General features: G+C 38.0%; 1 protein-coding gene across 1 annotated transcript in view; it reads right to left on the bottom strand.

Moving 5' to 3' along the window:
- Positions 1-20,953, bottom strand: part of LOC128983243 (uncharacterized) — a 73,844-nt gene that overhangs the window by 42,603 nt on the left and 10,288 nt on the right. The window lies entirely within an intron of this gene.

The following is a 20,953-nucleotide window of genomic DNA, read 5'->3' as shown; positions in this document are numbered from 1 at the left end:
ATTCCCCATTTAAATAAAATTAGGTTTAACGGGTACACAGGTTTGCTGCTACAGAGAAGGTAATAAAGTGTATTTTTTTAGTAAAATGTTAATAGCTTACCGGTAATATAAAATTAATATATTTGCCAAGTTTTATCAAAATATTTAAACAAGCAAAATACAACAGTTCACTTACTTACTCTCCATAAGAATAACATAAGAATTTAAAATTAACAATTTGTTTGAATTTTCTCCAAACCAATAACCATAAACAAAAACTTAATCCTTAAGCACGTGCACTTGTTTTTTTTACGCTGAAGCGCGCGTAATGTCCTACTGTCCACTATATCTATTGACCCCCAAATAAAAATGGCAATAAAAAAGGATTTTTTGATATTTAGCTCTTCAAACTTTAGACGTAATTTATTTATTTAGACGTATTTATATTCATTTTCTCATATTGTTATGTAAATTTTATGGTAATACCAAATCCTTTAATTGATTTGAAACTAATAGTTTGAACCCTTAATATTTTCATCATGAAATGTGATAATGGTGTTAAAGAGGGGAAAATTGTAGTTAAACAAGTTTTTATTGCAAACAAATGATATTTTTAATTTTACAAAACTATAATATTTGTATTAAACCATGGAAACAGTAAATATTTCATGAATTAATACATTTCCCGGTTTGTAGAAAAGATACAAAAGATTTATACAAAATATTGAAAAAAAAAACTTTAATGTATGTTTTTTTCAAACATCCTCGTCCAGTGGTTGGTTTAGAAGTACTTTTAAACACACTTCACAAATATTTTAAATTTTCCCCTGGAATATTGATTTTTTAGGTTTTACACTTAAATTTGGTCTTGGCATCTTTTTGTCCAAGGCAGACGTGCCTTTGCAGTTTGAGGCTAGATCAGTGGACTCTATGGTTAGACATTTCCATCCAATTGGTTTACAGATAATAAGTTTTTTGGCAAACTTTCTATACTCTCGAAATTATAATGATAAAGTTATTAATACTAATCATGATAATAAATCTGAGACACTACTACCATTGACTAAGGAAATAAAACTTTGTTTCCCTTGTCTGTGCTACTACCTACACTGGATCCCCTAATGAACACTGTTTACTGGTAACACAAGCACGCGAGTTGTCTTCCAGACCAACGGCTGTGATAACAGGTCAATGACTTGGTCAAGACTAACAACCCTGCGGCCAGATGATAGCATATGCTATTTAAGGAAGCTACTGTTATGCTCATCGGGGTTGCCACCATGCTTATACAATTATTGCAAAATCAACGTAAATTGCGATGTTACATGTCATTTATAGCCCATTCACTACATTCATTCTTTTAGTTAAATATAATATTACTCCTTTGATTGTACCAAAATTTGCCATAGTCTTATTTAAATAAATTTTCAGAAAATGTATAGTAAATTTAAATTATATTATCCTTTAATCACCCCTCAGAAACCATAATCACTTTTTAAAATATATTGTATATATTCAACAAATATTATTGTTAATAAAAACCTGTAACCTGTAATTAAGCCCATAGTTTCAATAACACTTGTATCAAAAATTATTAATATTATAGTATGAATTAATTCTAAAACCCCAACATTGAATTATTATCCAAAAGCCTGATTATTAGTGCATACGTGCAAGTGATGAAGAAAGAAGACAGCTGGCTTCAACAATGAACTTTGAACATTTTGTATGAAATAAAAAAAAATTCTCCTTCTCTTTTTGGACATGGCAGCTTCCATGGTGGAAGGAAAAAACATAGGTGTGCTATTCCCACATATTCTGACTTCACTCGGATTGCAAACAAAAGATCACCTGATTGTAACTGTCAAATTAGTATATATGATTTGGTTGTTATTGTTTTTATTATTATAAAAACAATAACATTCAAATCAAAACAAATACATACTCATTGATTAATCAATGTTTGATTAAAATGGACTGTATTACCCATTTAAACATAAATTCTGTTGAGTACTACCTAAGATTTGCTGCTAGAGGGAAGGTAATACAGTGGTTTTTATTGATGTTTTAATAGCTTGGTACCATTGACTATTCAAAGTTGGTAAACAAAAAAAATTTTGCCAGATTTTATCGGTATTTTGTAACTCTCTACCAAACTTTTTAAGTATTACTGTATTTCTATAGCCATAACAAATTTTAAAATCATAAAAAATATAATAAAAAAACATATCTAGAAATAAAAATATTATTATAGTAGTTATACCAATTAAGATGGGGATGCCACCTAGGTGCATATTTTAAAACAAATATGAGTAAAGGATGAGTGTAGAATGAAGTGAGATGATATGTTTAACCTTGTTACTGACTAAGATCAGCTTTTTCATTAACCAGCATCATTTATATAAAGCCCAATGATCAGGAACAGCTGGGTCCAGTTTCGAACCATCAAAAAGCTACCATACTGACGTTTTTTAAGATCTAAGGCTACAATTATACTAGGATGCAAGCATCTGGGACGCTAGCGGGGCATTAAATCAAATGGGAGCGATTAGACTAGGGATGCCAAACAAGCCACCGGACCGGACGTTCGATTTTGTGCGTCCTAGCTGAGACGCTGAAATTTGAGCGTCCGGTGACTTTTTGCCTCCTGGGATGCACAAAATCGGTTGTCGGGCATTGGTTCAAATGTGGTGCATTATACTAGGCTGCTAGCATCCGAGGCGCTGTCTTTCAACATGTGCACGAATATAGGGAATAAGCAATTACCGTAGGCCTCATGGTAAGACCTGGATCGGGGACCGATTTACTTTTTGGATTTGATGTCCTTAGAGGCCAAAAACACCATCCATTCAAAATGTTATATATGTATATATAGGTGTCCCTAAACGTGATAACTTGAATAATTTTTGTCCAATTTTGATGAAATATGGCTTAAAGGTGTGAGGCGGAATAAACATGATTGAGTCCGCGAACCAGCATGATAGGGCCATGGGAACGGGTTTTTTTTTAAATTTTTAACATACAAAACACAACATTTCTCAATTTCTCTCTAGAAAGAGCTTAAAAACGAATATATAGCATATAAAAATGGTTTTGTATGGTTATTAGCTACGGAGAAAATTAAGAAAAATGTAAAGTTAAAATTCCAATGTCATTCTCAAGGAGGATATTGTATATCTGTTGTAATTTCCTCGATTATGGATATACTTTGATCAAACTTGGCAATTTTATTTTATTTTATACTAAGCTATAATAATATACTAAATACCCCTGCCACAGCAAACCTGCGGACTAAGCGAATTTCCATTTGCCTGATTTGAATAACATTAGGTTTAACGAGTACCTAGGTTTCTGCTACAGGGAGGCTAAAAAGTGTGTTTTTTTTGTAAAATATTAGTAGTTTAGTATAAAATAAATAAATTTGCCAAGTTTGATAAAAATATTTCCATAATAAGCTAACTACAACATTTTACAATATTCTCCATAAGAATAACATGGGAATTTGAAATTTGCAATTTTTTTAATTTTCTCCTTAACTAACCGTACAAAAACACTTTGGTATACTAAAATATTAGTTTCTTTAAGCTCTTTAAAATGGTCAGTAGAGAAATTGGGAAAGGTTGTGTTTTTAGGGTCGAAAGTTTGATAAACAAATTTTTACCCCATAAAAACCCCCCGTAAAATCCTGTTCCCATGTTCCGATCATGCTGGTTTGCGATCTCATTAAACTTTATCCCACCTTACACCTTCAAACAAAATTTCATCAAAATCGGACAAAAATTACTCAAGTTATCGCGTTCTTGGACGTATATATAAATCTATAAATATATAAAGGGTGACAAAAAAGTCTGGAAACGGCTTAATATCTTTTGAACTGAATTCGTTGGGAAATTCAAACCTTTCATGTCAACTTATATGTATGAAAACTACTTTTTCCAAGCATTACCATTTTTTGACCTTCACCAGGGGACGGCCCATGAGGAGTAGGTACATAATCTTTAATGTAAGCATAGGTTGATATGCACATAATTTTAAAGGGCTGGTCAAGTGGAGTTCATTGCTGGAAACTGCGTCTCAAAAGATTCATCCGTTACAAAATGGCGGCAGTCCAAAATTCTTGCGGAAAATACCTGCACAGGTTTTAGTATTGGTAAATACTAATAGTCAACATTAGCCGGGAAAGCTGAAACCCGGTTACATTTGTTTTGAAGATTGAATAATATTAGTCTATGAGCTAGTTGACTTTAGGGGACTTTCTCCGTGTCATTCCCTAAGGAGATATACCGAAGACCAAGGTGGCAACGGCTTTCTTTCCGAACTGCGACCAGCTCAAACAGAGGACATCCTGCTGTGGCTGGAAAAACAAAACAAAGGGCTAAAAGCCACAAGCTGGGGAGCCCTCAACAGAATTGTGGACGGGACTACAGTCCAACTCTTCTTGGCTGTGGATCCACTCACAGGATCAAACTCGAGAAGGAAGGACCGATAACGGCCTACTTCAGGATGGGCATGGTGACGCTGAAGCTGAAGGTCAGAAGAACAGGAGGGACTGAGGAAAAACCCCCACAGCCAAAGATCCACCTGCAGCTGCCCTAGGTGCAGCACCTCCAGACCAAGGAATTTTGGAAACAGAGGCTTCATCATCAAAGGAGGAGGAGGTGAAGGGACCAGTTGGTACCACACCACCCAACTCCACTGAGGCCAAAGAAAGTGAGAAGCAGATGGAGACAAATAGAGGAAGTGATAATGCAAGAGCGGGCAGCTCTCATCACTTCTCCATTTTCCGGAAAACCAGACCAGAGAAGAGGGAGGAGAGGTGGAGGGGCCCCTCAGTAAGGTCTGAGAGAAGCCTGAGAAGACCAGGAAAAAGGGATTCCGTCCTCGAGGTGGGAGAAGAGGACATCACTCCCCTGAGAGGGGGAGGAGGAGAGACCACAGGGATTAAATTCCTACAAGCAAATCTCCAGCACAATAAAGGAGCCACAGCACTCCTGAGTCGGAGATTTGCCATACAAGGGCTGGACATCGCCCTCATCCAAGAACCCTGGGTCGCAAGGGGATCGATCCGAGGACTCCCAACTCAGGTGGGTAAATTAATATATAAGAGGTCAGATGTAAGGCCTAGAGCCTTGCGGGAGTTTGGAAGGGTGGACGACGTACCGCTTTTCAGTCTCGAGGAGTTGGAGGCGGCCGTTCTGTCCCTGAAGAACAACAAGGCTCCTGGACCGGATGGGGTACCTGGTGAGGCCCTGAAGAGAAGAAAGTCTTTTCAATAAACCCACAAATCCTTTTGAGCACGTACAATGCCTGTCTGGCCGAGGGGAAGTTTCCCTTCTGCTGGAAAACAGCTAGGCTTGTGCTCGTGGGGAAGGGAAAAGGAAACCCAGACCTACCCTCCTCTTACAGACCTCTCTGTATGTTGGACACTGCTGGGAAAGTCTTGGAAAAGTTGATCCGTTCCCGACTGAATTCAGCCGTGGTTGCTGCAGGGAATCTATCCCCTCGTCAGTACGGCTTCAGGAAGGGACGGTCAACGGTTGACGCTATTGAGGAGGTAAAGCGAGCCGTAATGAGAGCTGAGGAGTTTAACAACTATTCTCGTCGGGTTGTGCTGCTTGTAACACTTGATGTGCGAAACGCATTTAATTCCGCGAGGTGGTGCGATATGCTCGACGCACTGGAGAACACTTTCCACGTCCCGGCATACCTCATGCGCATGATAGAGGACTACCTCCGGTACCGCCTCATCATTTACGACACTACAGAAGGCTCCAGGACGATGGATGTAACTTCTGGTGCTGCTCAAGGATCCATACTGGGCCCGGACCTCTGGAACGTCGCCTACGACAGCCTCTTGAGATCCGAGATGCCTGAGGAAACTGTCCTAGTTGGGTATGCAGATGACGTTGCGGCTTTAATAGCTGCACGTAGCATTGAGCTTGCCCAGCTGAAACTAAATCGAGTCATGCGAACCATTAACGCATGGATGGCAGAACATGGTCTCTCGCTCGCTCTGAGCAAAACTGAGATTGTGATTCTGACTAAAAAGAGGATTGACACCATCGTGCCTTTGATGGTGGGGAACGTTGAAGTCCAAACCACTCGTGCCGCAAAGTACCTTGGGGTCATGGTGGACAGCAAGCTCAGCTGGCGAGACCAGATCACCCGTACGGCGGACAAGGCCGCTAAAATGGTTTCTTCCGTTAGTCGGTTAATGGCCAATGTCGGAGGTCCACGGTCCAGCCGCAGAAGGCTGTTGATGTCTGCGGTCCAGTCCGTGCTCCTGTACGGTGCGGAAGTCTGGGCAGACGCTCTCAATAAGGAGGTATATAGGATGCGGCTCGCCCGAGTGCAGCGTCAGGCAGCACTAAGGGTAGCATCTGCCTATCGAACAGTGTCCGAACCCACCGTCCTGGTGGTTGCTGGAGTCATCCCCGTCAAACTTTTGGCGGCGGAGAGGAAGGCAATTTATCAGCGCCGTGGGGAGGACCAGGCAAGAATTGAGGAACGCACCCGGACCTTCCAGCTGTGGCAGGAGAGCTGGGAACAGGAGACAAGGGGGCTCTGGACCAGGCGACTGATACAACAGGTCCAACCTTGGGTTAATCGGCGGTGCGGAGAGGTGAACTTCTACCTCACCCAATTTCTGACGGGTCACGGCTTTTTCCGGTCGTACTTGTTCAGGATGGGCAAAGCCGTGTCACCCGATTGCATATACTGCCCAGGCATTCCCGATGACGTGGAACACACTTTCTTCCACTGCCAGCATTGGGAAAGGCCCCGCCTAGAGGCTCAACAGTTCGTAGGACTGCTGTCGGTGGACACGGTCATACCGATGATGATGGAGGGTGAGGACAATTGGACCTGTGTGTCACTTTACATCCAGGGTGTTCTCCGCACCAAGAAGCTTGACCTCGACCGGGATGCGGTGTAGGTCAAAAAATAAATATTGCCAGAAACGGTGCGAGCCCTGTGGGCTTAGGTCACATGTTGGCCTGACTTGAAGTAATGTGACAAACAATTCCAGGTCTGTGTCCAACAGAGTAGAGGGGGTTTTTTAGTGAGTAGTCTGTGATAAACTCAGGAGTCTCACACTACAGGCTGGCTACCTGTGTGCGTAAAAGCATTTTCCCTCCTCACCCTAAAAAAAAAAAAAAAAAAAAAAAAAGGCCTAGAGCCTGCATACTGATATCTCCAAATGTAAGATGTTTTACAGTCCCTGAGTTCATCAATAGAGACCTACCTAGTCGCTGTCTCGGTGGACCTGCTCACCGCCAACGGGTGCCAAAGGGCCTTAGTAGCCTCAGCTTATTTCCCGAATCCTGGAGACACCTGCCCCCTAAAGGCAGTGGAACACTTGGTGCAATATGCGCGCAGCAAAGGGATGCCACTAATCCTAGGCTGTGACGCCAACGCTCATCACATCATCTGGGGGAGCACCGACACCAACAAAAGAGGTAAGGATCTCCTAGAGTATATATTTAAGGTTGACTTAGAAATAGAGAATCGGGAGAACAAACCTATCTTTATCAATAGGATAAGACAGGAAGTTTTAGATTTAACACTATCAATCTACCTCAGGAACCATGAAATTAGAGGATGGCATGTCTCTGAGGAGGCCTCGCTGTCGGACCACACACACATTCAATTCGAAGTAGAGGCTAACCTGGAGAGGTGTTTATCCTACAGAGTCCCCAAACAAACCAATTGGAAGGGATATAGAGAATCCCTACAAATGGAACTGAAAGGAACAATGGTACATACCAGAACAGTTAAGGCTTGGAAGAGTTAGAGGAGTCTGTTGAAACCGCAATACAAAAAGCCTTTGAAGAAAACTGCCCCCTCAGATCCAAAATGGTGTCGAGAGACCTACCTTGGTGGAATGAGAAGCTGAGCAGAATGAGATTAAAACTCAGCTAACTCTTCAATGTCACACGGAGGACAGGCGACCGTGACGCCTACCCGAGGGCCTTGGAGTACAATCTGGAAATCAAAAAGTCCAAAAGAAGAACTTGGAGGCTTTTCTGTGAAAGGCTGTCCAGTGTCCAGCCTACCAGAAACGGCCAGACTCCAGAAAGCACTACAAAGTCCAACCCTTTGGGCGCAGTAATGGTGGAAGATGGCCATCTCACGACCAACATGGGCGACACCCTAAAGGAGATGCTAAGAGTACACTTCCCGGAGAGCTGTCCCATAGGGGAAGGAGGCAATTGGCCCCGCCCAGGGAAGTCTCCTAGGGAAGTGGCGCTACCCAGAAGGGTGTTGGGAAAGATATTCAAACCAGAGGTTGTGAAATGGGCATTCTGCCCTTTCAAATCTCCTAGGAGAGATGGCATATTCCCTGCTCTCTTGCAAGAAGGCATGGAGGTCGTAGTGGATCTCCTTGTTGCATTGTATAGGGGCAGTTATGCACTGGGATATATCCCAACTAGATGGAGAAGAGCTAGAGTGGTGTTCCTACAAAAGAAAGGAAAAGAACCAACTCAGCCTAAATCCTACAGACCAATATGTCTAACCTCATTCATGGTAAAGGCTATGGAGAAGATCATTAACAGGCATGTGAGGGATGAGATTCTCATGAACTCAAGCCTGAATGTGAACCAACATGCCTTTATGATGGGCAAATCGACTACAACAGCGCTTCATAGCCTGGTAGTGAAAATTGAAGACACATTAGATCACAAGGAGATCCTAGCAGGAGTCTTCATGGACATCCAAGGAGCCTTTGATAATGTGTCCTATCAGTCAATAGAGGAAGCACTGATAGACAGAGAAATTCCTCAAATAGTGTGTTGGATAATGGCTCTGCTCCAAAGCAGAGAAATATCAGCCACGGTCGGAGACTCGTCGGTTACAGTCGAGGCCAGAAGAGGGTGTTTCCGCAAGGAGGAGTTTTATCTCCCCTACTATGGTCACTTGTGGTTGACGGCTTGCTGAGAGAAGCTGAACAAAAAGGCATTGACTTACAGGCATTTGCAGATGATCTAGTGCTGACCGTGAGAGGGAAACACAAAGGTACCATTGAGGACCTTACCCAGCAGGCGGTAGATTTCATCGAAAATTGGTGTAACACAAAGGGTTTGACAATCAACCCCACAAAAACTGAAACCTTCACGAGAAAAAGGATAACCAAAATCTCCCCAGCCCAAATTAGGGGAGTGAGGGTCAAGTAAGTCAAGGAGACTAAATATTTGGGTGTATACCTAGATCAGAAGTTGACTTGGAACGGGCACATAGATCATGTCATTGCCAAGGGAGCAGGAACCATGGGCGCCTGCAGAAGAACATTTGACAAAAAATGGGGACTCAACCCTAGACTGATCTGGTGGATATATGAAACCATAGTAAAGCCTATGGTGGATATATGAAACCATAGTAAAGCCTATGGTGGAATACACAGCCCTGGTGTGGTGGCAGAAGGCAGAGCAAACTGGGGCAGCTGCAAAGCTGCAACAACTGCAAAGACTTGCCTGCACAGGGGTATGTGGCACAACAAGATCATGCCCGACAGTGGTGATGGAATCAATTTTAGGCGCACTCCCACTCGGGCTGGATATAAAGAAAAGGGCAGCATTAACAGTCCTGAAGACTTGCAGTAAAGGAGAAATATCTCCTTCGAGAAGGACGGGTCACATGTCAATTCTAAGGGAACTCCCAAGTTTAGACATGGAGATGACGGTCTCAGATCTTATGATTAGGAAGTACGACTTTGATAAACCCTACCAAGTGGCCATAGGAGACATAGGAGAATGGCAGAAGGTAAGGGATAAAACAGGAAAGTCGGCAATGGTGTTTTACACAGACGGATCGCGGAGGGAGGGCAGGTGGGGACTTGGAGTGTATGGGATTGGAACCCACCTCTCAAAGGCCCTCGGCGAAACGCCGACTGTCTTCCAGGCGGAACAATAGAGCATTGTGGGAGACTGCAGCTGTATAAAGGCCAGAAGAGGAGAGGGGTGCTTATCCTCTGACAGCCAAGCTGCTCTCAAAGCAATCGACGCCTGTGTGGTGGAATCTAAAGTTGTGCAGAGCTGCAGGAACACCTTCAAGGCCCTGAGCGAACACAACAGAGTCCAACTTACATGGATCCCGGGAAAGGCATTCCCGATGCCTACTGAAATACGAGAAATGGGTGTGCACCAACTAATTGGCTTCGCAAGAAGACTTCGGTTGGGTGACTAAGCAAAAAGGGTGCTACAAAAGACCTTGTAGGTCGAGGTAGCAAAGATTAATGATACCCCAGCCCCATGAGAGAAAAAAAGTTGACTTTGAAATACAATTTCAGCTGTCAAGCCAATGTTGAATACAAGTATTTACCAATACTAAAGCCCCTGTCACACGGAGCTGGTTTTTCACGGCTAGTAACTAGCCGCTACAACTAGCATAAAATCAGCATCGAGTGACTGATTCTCCAGCTGCTATAAACACTTGCACGAGTTGGTATCTCAAGCCGCTGGAGGTTTTTAACAGTTTAATATTACAAGCGCTTAAAGAGTCACTAGCAGGTCATGTGACCACCCAACTGTGGTATCTAGCACCATTCCAGCTCCGTCTGATAGTATCCTGCTAGTTCTCGCAATAAGAAAAATTAATTTAATACATTTAAACTAATAAAGATTGAATTTAAACTTTCATCATGTTTTGAAATTTGTTCATGCATTGCCATAATTTTCTCGTTGTTACGCTTGCTACAACTCACCTATATTAACTAAATGAATGTTTTTTTGGGTTGATAAAAGATAAAGAACTTTTGTTAGGCCTACCACAACTTATCTATTTTTATTTGTTAATTTGCATGCACGTAGTCGATACAAAATTATAGTGTTTAAACTTTAAATACATTAACATTTTTTCCCTTGCACTCTTTTACTCCTATGATGGCTGATCATAGACAAAACATCACTTCTAATACCAACAGACGACATTATTTTTGTTAAATACCTTTCTTAAGGCCTGTGCAGGTATATTCCACAAGAACTTTGGACAGCCGCCATTTTGTATCGGATGAACCTTATGAGACGCAGTTTCCGCCAATGAGCTTGACTAACCCTTTAAAATGATGTGCATATCAACCTATGCTTACATTAAAGATTATGTTCTTACTCCTCATGGGTCATCCCCTGGTGGAGGTCAAAAAATGGTAATGCTTGGAAAAAGTTGTTTTTATACATATAAGTTGATGTGAAAGGTTTGAATTTTATAACGGATTTAGTTAAAAAGATATTAAGCCGTTTCCAGACTTTTTTGTCACCCTGTATATCCTTATACATAATACGTGAAGGCGATTTCTACGAAACACTACTCCTCCATTAATAATGGACGGATTTTTACAAACAATGTGTCAAAATTAAGTATTTTTTGTGTAGACTCCCCCTTTCACCAATTCCTGTAATGAAAGTTCCCTGGCCTTGCCCCACAGGCCATTAAAATCCCAATGTATTTCTTATGACAAAAAGATTTTGTTTACTTAAACAGACGAATAATTTGTATTAATAAAAGCTGTTCAGTAAACACATGATACCACAAGAGCGTTGGTTTTCAGTTTCAATAACTGGAGTGGAGTGAGTGTTCATTTTCAGAGTGAGTTTGTTTTCAGTTTCGATAACTGGAGTGGAGTGATTGACTACATTATCTTTGGGTTGACTCTTTTAAGTAATCGGACATTATGACTTTTATTATTCGTTTTGAAATATTGCCTGTTATACTTTGCAATTGCTCGAATTCGAGCAAAAGGTGCACTAGTACATATATAAATAACCCCGCCGTAGCAAACCTGCACACTAAGCGAATTTCCATTTGCCTGACTGGATTTACACTAAAATGTCTCCTTAAAAATATCACGTTTATTCCCTATTTAAATACAGTAGAGTCCCGCAAACTCGGCACTCGATAACCCGGCAGTCTGGATAACTCGACCATCACCTGGCTCAGAAAATTAGTAATATTTTGAGTCCAAGTTAAACATGGACTCAAGCCAGCTCAAGTAAAATCATTCACAACTCGTACCAAGGATTTTTTGTACTATATATGATGACTTAATACTGACTTGTAATATAAAAAAAGGAAGGTTAAAAGGCTTAAAAATTTTATTGTCCTTATTTTTAACCCTAGTTCCCGATAACCTGGCATTTAACAAACTCGGCACCCTTCCAGTCCACATTACGCCGAGTTTGCGGGACTCTACTGTAACATTAGTTTAACGAGTACTTAGGTTTGCTGCAACAGGGAGGGTAAAAAGGTGTTTTTTTGTAAAATGTAATAGTTTAGTATGAAATTAATGCATTTTCCAAAATTGATCAAAATATGTTCATAAACAAGCAAACAACAACAGTTTACTTATTCTCCATAAGAATAACATGGGAATTTTTAATTTACAGATTTTTAGAATTTTCTCCGTAACCATTAGGCGCATATGAACGCTTCAATATACTAAATTATTTGTTTTTTTTAAGCTCTACAAAATGGTTTGGAAAGATATTGCTAAATTTTAAGTTTTTAGGGGGAAAAAATGGGAAAAACCAATTTTTACCCCATAAAACCCCCCATAAACCCCTGTTCCCATAGTCTGATCATGCTGGTTCACGAACTCGTTCAAATAAACGTAGGTTTACACGTTTGTACCAAATTTCATCAAAATCTGATGATTTTTGCTCGAGTTATCGCGCTAACGGACACATATATAAATAAATAAATAAATAAATATATATATATATATAGTTATATAATATACGCAAAATTAAACAAAGAATAGATCAAGATCCTCAAAAATTTTTAGTTAACTTAACATATGACTATATTTATTCTTTTCATTAATCTGTTATTGTATTTGTAAAAAAACATGACTGTGACCTAAGTGTCGAAACATGTCGTTTCTTAATTAAAATGAATTTAAAAGGGTACTTAATGTTGTTTTAATGTTTCCAAAAACATGTCGTTTCTTAATTAAAATGAATTTAAAAGGGTACTTAATGTTGTTTTAATGTTTCCAATTATTAATATATATATATATATATATATATATATATTAGGCTAGGCATCTTAGGAAAATTAACGGAAAGTTTAGGTACAGTCCTAATCACACCTTTTCTTTATATTTTTTGGGTCGCTGAACACGAATATGAGGTTTGCTGACAGATATTATGCCCGGAACATTGTTTTTTTATGAAAAAAGTCTAAATTCGGGTATTTTTTTAGGTTTTTGGGCTAAATCTTGGTGTAAATGGGTTTTCTGAAAATACCCGGGTTTGTAAAATTAAAGAGCATTAAATTTACTACAAGTTTCATATATAACACTTGTTTCTACGACAAACCGTTACGTCACTAGAGCACACTAAAAATAGGTAAAAATACCAAAAATGTAAATAAACGCTAAAATGTGCCGTTTTACTAGTCAGAGAAATATAGGATATGACCTTAAAAAAATTGCAAGAAAACGTTTTATGGTTTTCTTTTGTAGTGTTGGGTCTGCAGAGTGACATACTTAAAGTTGCCAAAAATCGGTCCACAGGAAACCACCTAAAATCACAATAAAAAATGGCGGATTTTCCCAACATTGGTCAAGTTTGAAAAAAAGATACCACATGCATTCTTTGTTTAAAATTCTTTGAGATATTGAATTGGGACGGTCACCGATGTTTATTGGGTGGTTAGTACTTCATTTCAATAGCAAACTCATTTTTGGCCGCCATCTTGGATCCGCCATATTGGATATAAATAAAAATATGTAAAAGTAATGATAACGTTGTGACACATCATTACAAACGAGAGTTTCACGCTGGTATCAATGCCGAAATCCGTTTTTAAATATCTTTTTACGTTTTGAAGATATATTCAAACGAAAACTCTTCCCCATACATTTCTTATGGACGTTTCGTACTTCCGTAGATTTTTTAAGATAATTTTTCGTACATCTCCAGTTCTGATCAACGCTTGCAGTTCAGTCTAGCCTTTAAATATTCTGTGAAGTAAGGGTTTCATTTGACCTATTGATCATTCAAATTGAACGAGTTAGAGACGAGCTACAATCCTCAAAACAATATTAAATTTAACTTTTTTTATTAAAAGATTTATATCTTGAGTTGATTTTGAATTACTTAGTAAATGTTTGGCTTTAATTTTATTATTCACTATATAAAATCTTACAAATCTAAAATGAGTCGTGTGGACTTTCATTTAACATTAAATTATTTTTATTTATAAATTTGTCTTTAGTTTAAGACATATGTACCCAATTATAAATAACAATCAATAAGTAATCTTTAGCTAATAGTCCACTGTCAAATGTACACCCGTGTGCTCCTTGATGAGGCAGGTGTGGAAGTAGTCTTAATCTCTTCGTTTGACCTTTGAGAAATACAATTTCGATGGTGGCACTCTTGGAAATGGTGCGTTTGGACGCTGTGGGTAAAAACAAAATGGCCGCCATTTAAAATGTTTAAAGTCAAATTCCATGAAAACCAGGTATTAAAACAAAATTTTGCAACACATTATTTAAAGTCCTTTTTATTACAAATCGAATGACACTTTATTTGCGAAAATCGGATAATAAATAAAAAAGTTATGTAACTTTTATTATAAATAGTAGTTATCAAAATGGCAGTCATTTTGAAATCACAAAGTTAAATTCCATAGAAACTAGTGACAAAAACATAATAAAAGTAACATAACTTTTTTATTTATAATCCGATTTTCGCAAATAAAGTGTCGTTCGATTTGTAATAAAAAGGACTTAACATATTGTGTTTCAAAGTCTTGTTTCAATTGCTGGTTTTCATGGAATTTGACTATAAAGAATTTTAATGGCCGCCATTTTGAAATTCCAAGAGCCTGATCAAAGATTTTTTCGGAGAATGTTTATAGTTGTAGACTTAAAGTTTATACCAAGTTTCATAAAAATATCTCTAAGGGCTTTTGAGTTATGAATTATTTTCAAAAAATACAAAATGGCGGAATTCGGCTTAACTAAGCCGAAATCGAAACAATGTTATACAACATTTTCTTCTTATTTTTGCACATAGAATCTGAATCTGCATAGCCCATCACGCTTTACTGAAACACCCTTTATTACTTTTTGAAATATTTAACTGTCCTGGGACATTACATCCACCCTGATTAATTTTATTTATGAAAAATATAAAATTATGTTTTATGAAAGAATGGTTGATCCTACATAAAAACTGTAATAATCTTTTTTGTGCAGATTTAAAATAGCTACATTTTGGTATCAACAATTTTCATAACTCTAACGGTTACTGATATAAGTAAGAAAACAAGTTTGCGATGGCGGCCATTTTGTTTTTTACCCACAGCGTTCAAACGCACTATTTTCAAGAGTGCCACCATCGAAATTGTATTTCTCCAAGGTCAAACGAAGAGATTAAGACTACTCCCACACCTGCCTCATTAAGGAGCACACGGGAGCCTGTATATGTACATTTGACAGGGGACTATAAAATAAAACTCAATACTTTGACGAATTATTTAAGATCATAAAGAGTTTTGGAAGTTATTTATAATTGGGGATATATGTATTTAACTAAAGACAAATTTTAAAGTTGTCAGATTTTATTAAATGATTAATCAAATTAAAGCCAATCATTAAATGAGTAATTTGAGACCACAAATAACTTGGTGACGTAACAATCCGAGATATAAATCTTTGAATAAAAAAAGATTTATAAAAAGTTGAATTTAATATTGTTTTGAGGATCGTAGCTCGTCTCTAACTCGTTCAATTTGAATGATCAATAGGTCAAATGAAAGCCCTTACATCACAGAATATTTAAAGGCTAGACTGAACTGCAAGCTTTGATCAGAACTGGAGATGTAAGAAAAATTATCTTAAAAAATCTACGGAAGTACGAAACGTCCATAAGAAATGTATGGGGAAGAGTTTTCGTTTGAATATATCTTCAAAACGTAAAAAGATATTTAAAAACGGATTTCGGCATTGACATCAGCGTGAAAATCTCGTTTGTAATGATGTGTCACAACGTTATCATTACTTTTACATATTTTTATTTATATCCAATATGGCGGATCCAAGATGGCGGCCAAAAATGAGTTTGCTATTGAAATGAAGTACTAACCACCCAATAAACATCGGTGGCCGTCCCAATTCAATATCTCAAAGAATTTTAAACAAAGAATGCATGTGGTATCTTTTTTTCAAACTTGACCAATGTTGGGAAAAGCCGCAATTTTTTACCGTGATTTTAGGTGGTTTCCTGTGGACCGATTTTTGGCAACTTTTAGTATGTCACTCTGCAGACCCAACACTACAAAAGAAAACCATAAAACGTTTTCTTGCAATTTTTTTAAGGTCATATCCTATATTTCTCTGACTAAATGTAAAACGGCACAATTTAGCGTTTATTTACATTTTTGGTATTTTTACCTATTTTCAGTGTGCTCTAGTGACGTAACGGTTTGTCGTAGAAACAAGTGTTATTTATGAAACTTGTGGTAAATTTTATGCTCTTCAATTTTACAAACCCAGGTATTTTCAGAAAACCCATTTACACCAAGATTTAGCCCAAAAACCTAAAAAAAATACCTGAATTTTGACTTTTTTCGTCAAAAAAACAATGTTCCGGGCATAATATCTGTCAGCAAACCTCATATTCGTGTTCAGCGACCCAAAAAACATAAAGAACAATGGTGATTAGGACTGTACCTGAACTGAACTTTCCGCTAACTGCCACTTATATTCCTAATATGCCTAGCCTATATATGAATTTGAACGGATAGTGTTTTTGGTCTCTAAGGACCTCAAAACAAAAAGTAAATCGGTCCCGGGTCCAGGTCTTACTATGAGTACTACGGTAATAGCTTATTTCCTATAGGGGAAATTCGCTAAAACTGAACGAATAGTGTTTTTGGCCTCTAGGGACATCAAAATGAAAAAGTAAATTGGTCCCGGGCCTAGGTCTTACCGTGCCACCTACGGTAATAGCTACTTCCCTATAGGGAAATTCGCTAAAAGGAATGATTGAAAGCAGAACCTTAGAAGCTGAGATACAACGAATATGGTGCAACATTACGTGGGCATATGACCAATTTTGATGTCCTACACGGAATTTGAAGTGGCTCCCTATCTGAAAGGTAACTTTTTGGCATCAGCTCATGATAAATATTGTGACCAAGGCCTAGGCCTAGTTAAGCTTAAATTGCTACATCAAAATATTGCAAATATTGATTATCCAAAGCTGCAGGAATTAGTACGGGTTGTGTCAGTATTGGGTACAGACTTTATTGCCATCTCCAAACATTGGCAAACTTCGGAAAAACTGCAATACTTCTCCATAACTAGTTTTCAGTTGGCAGCTAGTCAGTGCCGGGGTCCACGCAAGCATGGTGGGCTAGCCATTTATTTGAAGAACAATATCAACTTTAAGGTAATTGACAAATGTTCTAAACTTTCTCAACCTTTTATGTGTGAACTGATAGGCTTACAGATAAATAATAATTTGGCTTTGGTTTTGCTCTACAGACCTCCGAGTGCTGACGTAGATATCTTTTTTGACACTCTCACTTTGGTTTTTGAGTTCTTAGACAAATTAGGTCTAGTTTCCATTGTTTGGGGGATTTTAATATTAAAATCAACATTCCCGACAATACAACAAATCAGTTTCTAAATTTGTGCTCAATGTATGGATTTGAAGTTACTGTAAATCAGCCTACTCGTGAAAACAATTGTTTGGACAACATTTTGGTGTTTGGCACCTCCGTTTTTAGCACTGGAGTTATAAATCTGCATCTCAGTGACCATCTAGGACAAACATTAGAATTTTGCATCCATGGGGAGAAATTTAAGAGTTGCGAGTCAAATAAACCACAACTTTTGTATCATCACATAAGTGAAGACAACATCCGCATTTTCAAGGTTATGATAAGCAAAATTGACTGGGAGCTTGAACTTCCTCACAGTGATATTGATGAGAACTTCAAGGCCTTTCTAGATACTCTAGTACATCACTTTAAGATATGTTTCCCTCTTAAGAAATTTAAGCCTAGACTTGATTTGAATGTTAATGAAACTAAAGGTTGGTTCACAAACGAGTTAGCTTTAATTAAAAATATGTTAGATTTTCTTTATTCATTGTGTAACACTGTAGGCTCAAATGATAGAATTAAAAATGCCTATAGAGAGTTAAAAAAGGAATATAGATCCAAGATTAAATCGGCAAAGAAAAAATTAAATGATAATTTAATAATTAATTCAAAAAATACTGTCAAGTGTATGTGGCAAGTCGTAAAGGAAACGACTAAGCCTAGTGTAAGTAAAGATGAAGTAGTTATATCACCTGATCATTTCAATGATTTTTTTTTTAGTAATTTAAGTGAAAAGGGCCATAAACATGAGACAGGCTCGGATGCTCATGTTGAATCTTTTACTGCTGAAGCTTCAGTACCTAACTCAATGTCATTATTAAAGAATCATAGTTTTGTGGCAGATGTTTCTAATAGTTTTAAGTTTAAATGTATTAATGTTGCTGATATGTCTAAAATTGTGTCTTCCTTGTCTTGTAAAACTAGTAAAGATTATTTTGGTTTCTCTAATAACCTTGTCAAAGAAACTGCAACCTATTTTATGGATATTCTTGTCACCATGGTTAATCAGTGCTTGTATGAAGGGACTTTCCCAAGTGTGTTGAAAATCAGTAAGGTACATCCTATTTATAAAAACAAAGGTACCAAGCAAGATGTAAATAGCTACCGTCCAATTGCTATAGTACCTGTATTTTCAAAAATAATTGAACTTGTTGTAAGTAAACAGCTTATAGATTATTTTAACATGCACAACATTCTAAGCACAAGGCAGTATGGTTACAGGAAGGGTGTTTCGACAATTATAGCCTTGACAGATCTGGTTGAGGAAATTATGGACTCTTTTGAGTCGAGAGAGCTTGCTGGGGCCGCATTTTGCGACCTCAGCAAGGCTTTCGACAGAGTCAGCCACAACTACTTGTTAGATAAGCTCAGTTTTTATAATGTTAGAGGCAGGAAGTTGTCATTTTTTTAAAGTTATTTAGAGAATAGAAGCCAATATGTTTTTGCCAATGGTAAATGTTCAAAGATGTTAAATGTTACACAGGGCGTGCAGCAGGGCTCCGTACTGGGGCCCCTGCTTTTTTTAGTATTAATTATTGATCTAGAAGTTAATGTGTCATCTGGAGTTTTCATGTACGCAGACGACACTACATTGATCGCTAGAAACAAAATCAAAGAATTGGCTGAAGTTGACATTCAGGAAAATTTAAATAAGGTTAGTGGCTGGCTGGATGCCAACAATTTAATTTTGAATAGAGAAAAAACCACCACTATGTTTTTTGGCCTGAGGGATCTTACCAAGGCGGAGGGGGGCATTTCGGCCAAGTTCCTTGGTGTCCGGCTGGATCCTACTCTTTCTTGGTTGGATCACTCATCGGAACTGTGCATGAGATTGGCTTGTGACATTTTTGCTCTAAGAAGACTCTGTGGTGTTGTCTCGCAAAATGTAGTTGGAACAGCTTACTTTGGTTTATTTCATGCTAAGATTACCTATGGTTTGATTGTCTGGGGCAGTGCCTCAGCATCAAAAGATGTTTTTATCCTACAAAAACGTGCCGTTCGAATCATTGCAGGAGTTCATTATAAAACTCACGGTAAACCATGGTTTGTTCATTAAAATTTTAACTCTTTATTCTGCAAAACTTGCTATTCATTAAATATCAACCAGATTTGGTGCATAATAATGACGTGCACTCTTACAACACTAGAATAAGACATGACTTACAATTGCCTTATGTTAGATTAAGTAAATCAATGAAAAAGCCATCTGTACTATCCATAAGGTTATTTAATAAGCTACCCCTTGCTATTAGGGACATGAACATTATTAAATTTAAAACTGTTGTAATTAGGTTCTTACTTGCAAATACATTCTACTCAATTGATGAATATTTGACAAAAAAATTGACTTGCAATGATTTTGTGTAAGATGGGTAAGCCCTTTGTTCAATTTATTATTGTATAGATTATATATTGTAACCTGACATATCCAATGTATTCAAAAGAATATCTAATGGAAATAAAGATCTTATCTTATCTTATCATGGGCGTACCCAGAAAGGGCTGCCCCCCTCCCTAGAAGCCAGATAAGGTATAAAAAAATTGAGATCCAAGAAAAATGTTATTAGTATGTGAAAATATGAGTAAGATAGTTTACAGATTTGTTATGACATTTTTTGACACATGTTATCAAATTTCATTAGTTTCTGAGTTATTTCTTGAATAAAAAAAAATCAAAAAGTAGTAATACTGTAAACAGACCAGTTTCTTGCAATATATATAAACTAACAACTTTGTGTAGTATAATGAATTAATATAAACCTATTTTTTGTGTATTGTAAAGCTAAGCAACCTGACCTGACCCCATTGACGGACATAAAGCCACTTTATAAACTAAGAATTTATAAACACTGGATTATCGAGCTAGGTTTGTTATATTAATGTCTCAAAATAGCGTAAAAACGCTAATTTCAGCATATTGTTTTTAAAATTTTCCCTCCAAACTGGGGGGTTTTCCGTACCCCCCAAGCCCCCCCGGTGGGCCACCTCTAGCGACCCCTGTTTCAAGTACACTCTTGCCCCCCCCCCCCCCCTAGTTTTGATCCTGGGTACGCCATTGCATCAGCTATGACCACAGAACGTGACACATTCCAATAAAAAAGTGCAGCTTTTTCCTAAATATGGCCATGTACACAACGTACTAACGTACTTACACAAAGTTAACAATACATTCTTATTCTTATTCACACACCGCAGTAAACCTGCAGACTAAGCGAATTTACATTTACTTGGCTAGATTTCCACAAAAATATTCTCTTAAAAATTTTAGATTAATTTTCTATTTAAATAACATTAATTTTAATGAGTATGCCTACTTGTATTTGCTACTACAGGAAAGGTAATTATGTAATAAGGTGTGTCT

This window comes from Macrosteles quadrilineatus, unplaced genomic scaffold, assembly GCF_028750875.1.
Source record: "Macrosteles quadrilineatus isolate MER2022 unplaced genomic scaffold, UCM_ALF_1.0 Scaffold_1__1_contigs__length_201487025, whole genome shotgun sequence".
Taxonomy (NCBI): domain Eukaryota; kingdom Metazoa; phylum Arthropoda; class Insecta; order Hemiptera; family Cicadellidae; genus Macrosteles; species Macrosteles quadrilineatus.
The sequence above is the reverse complement of the archived record's forward strand: the minus strand, read 5'-3'. Positions and strand labels throughout refer to the sequence as shown.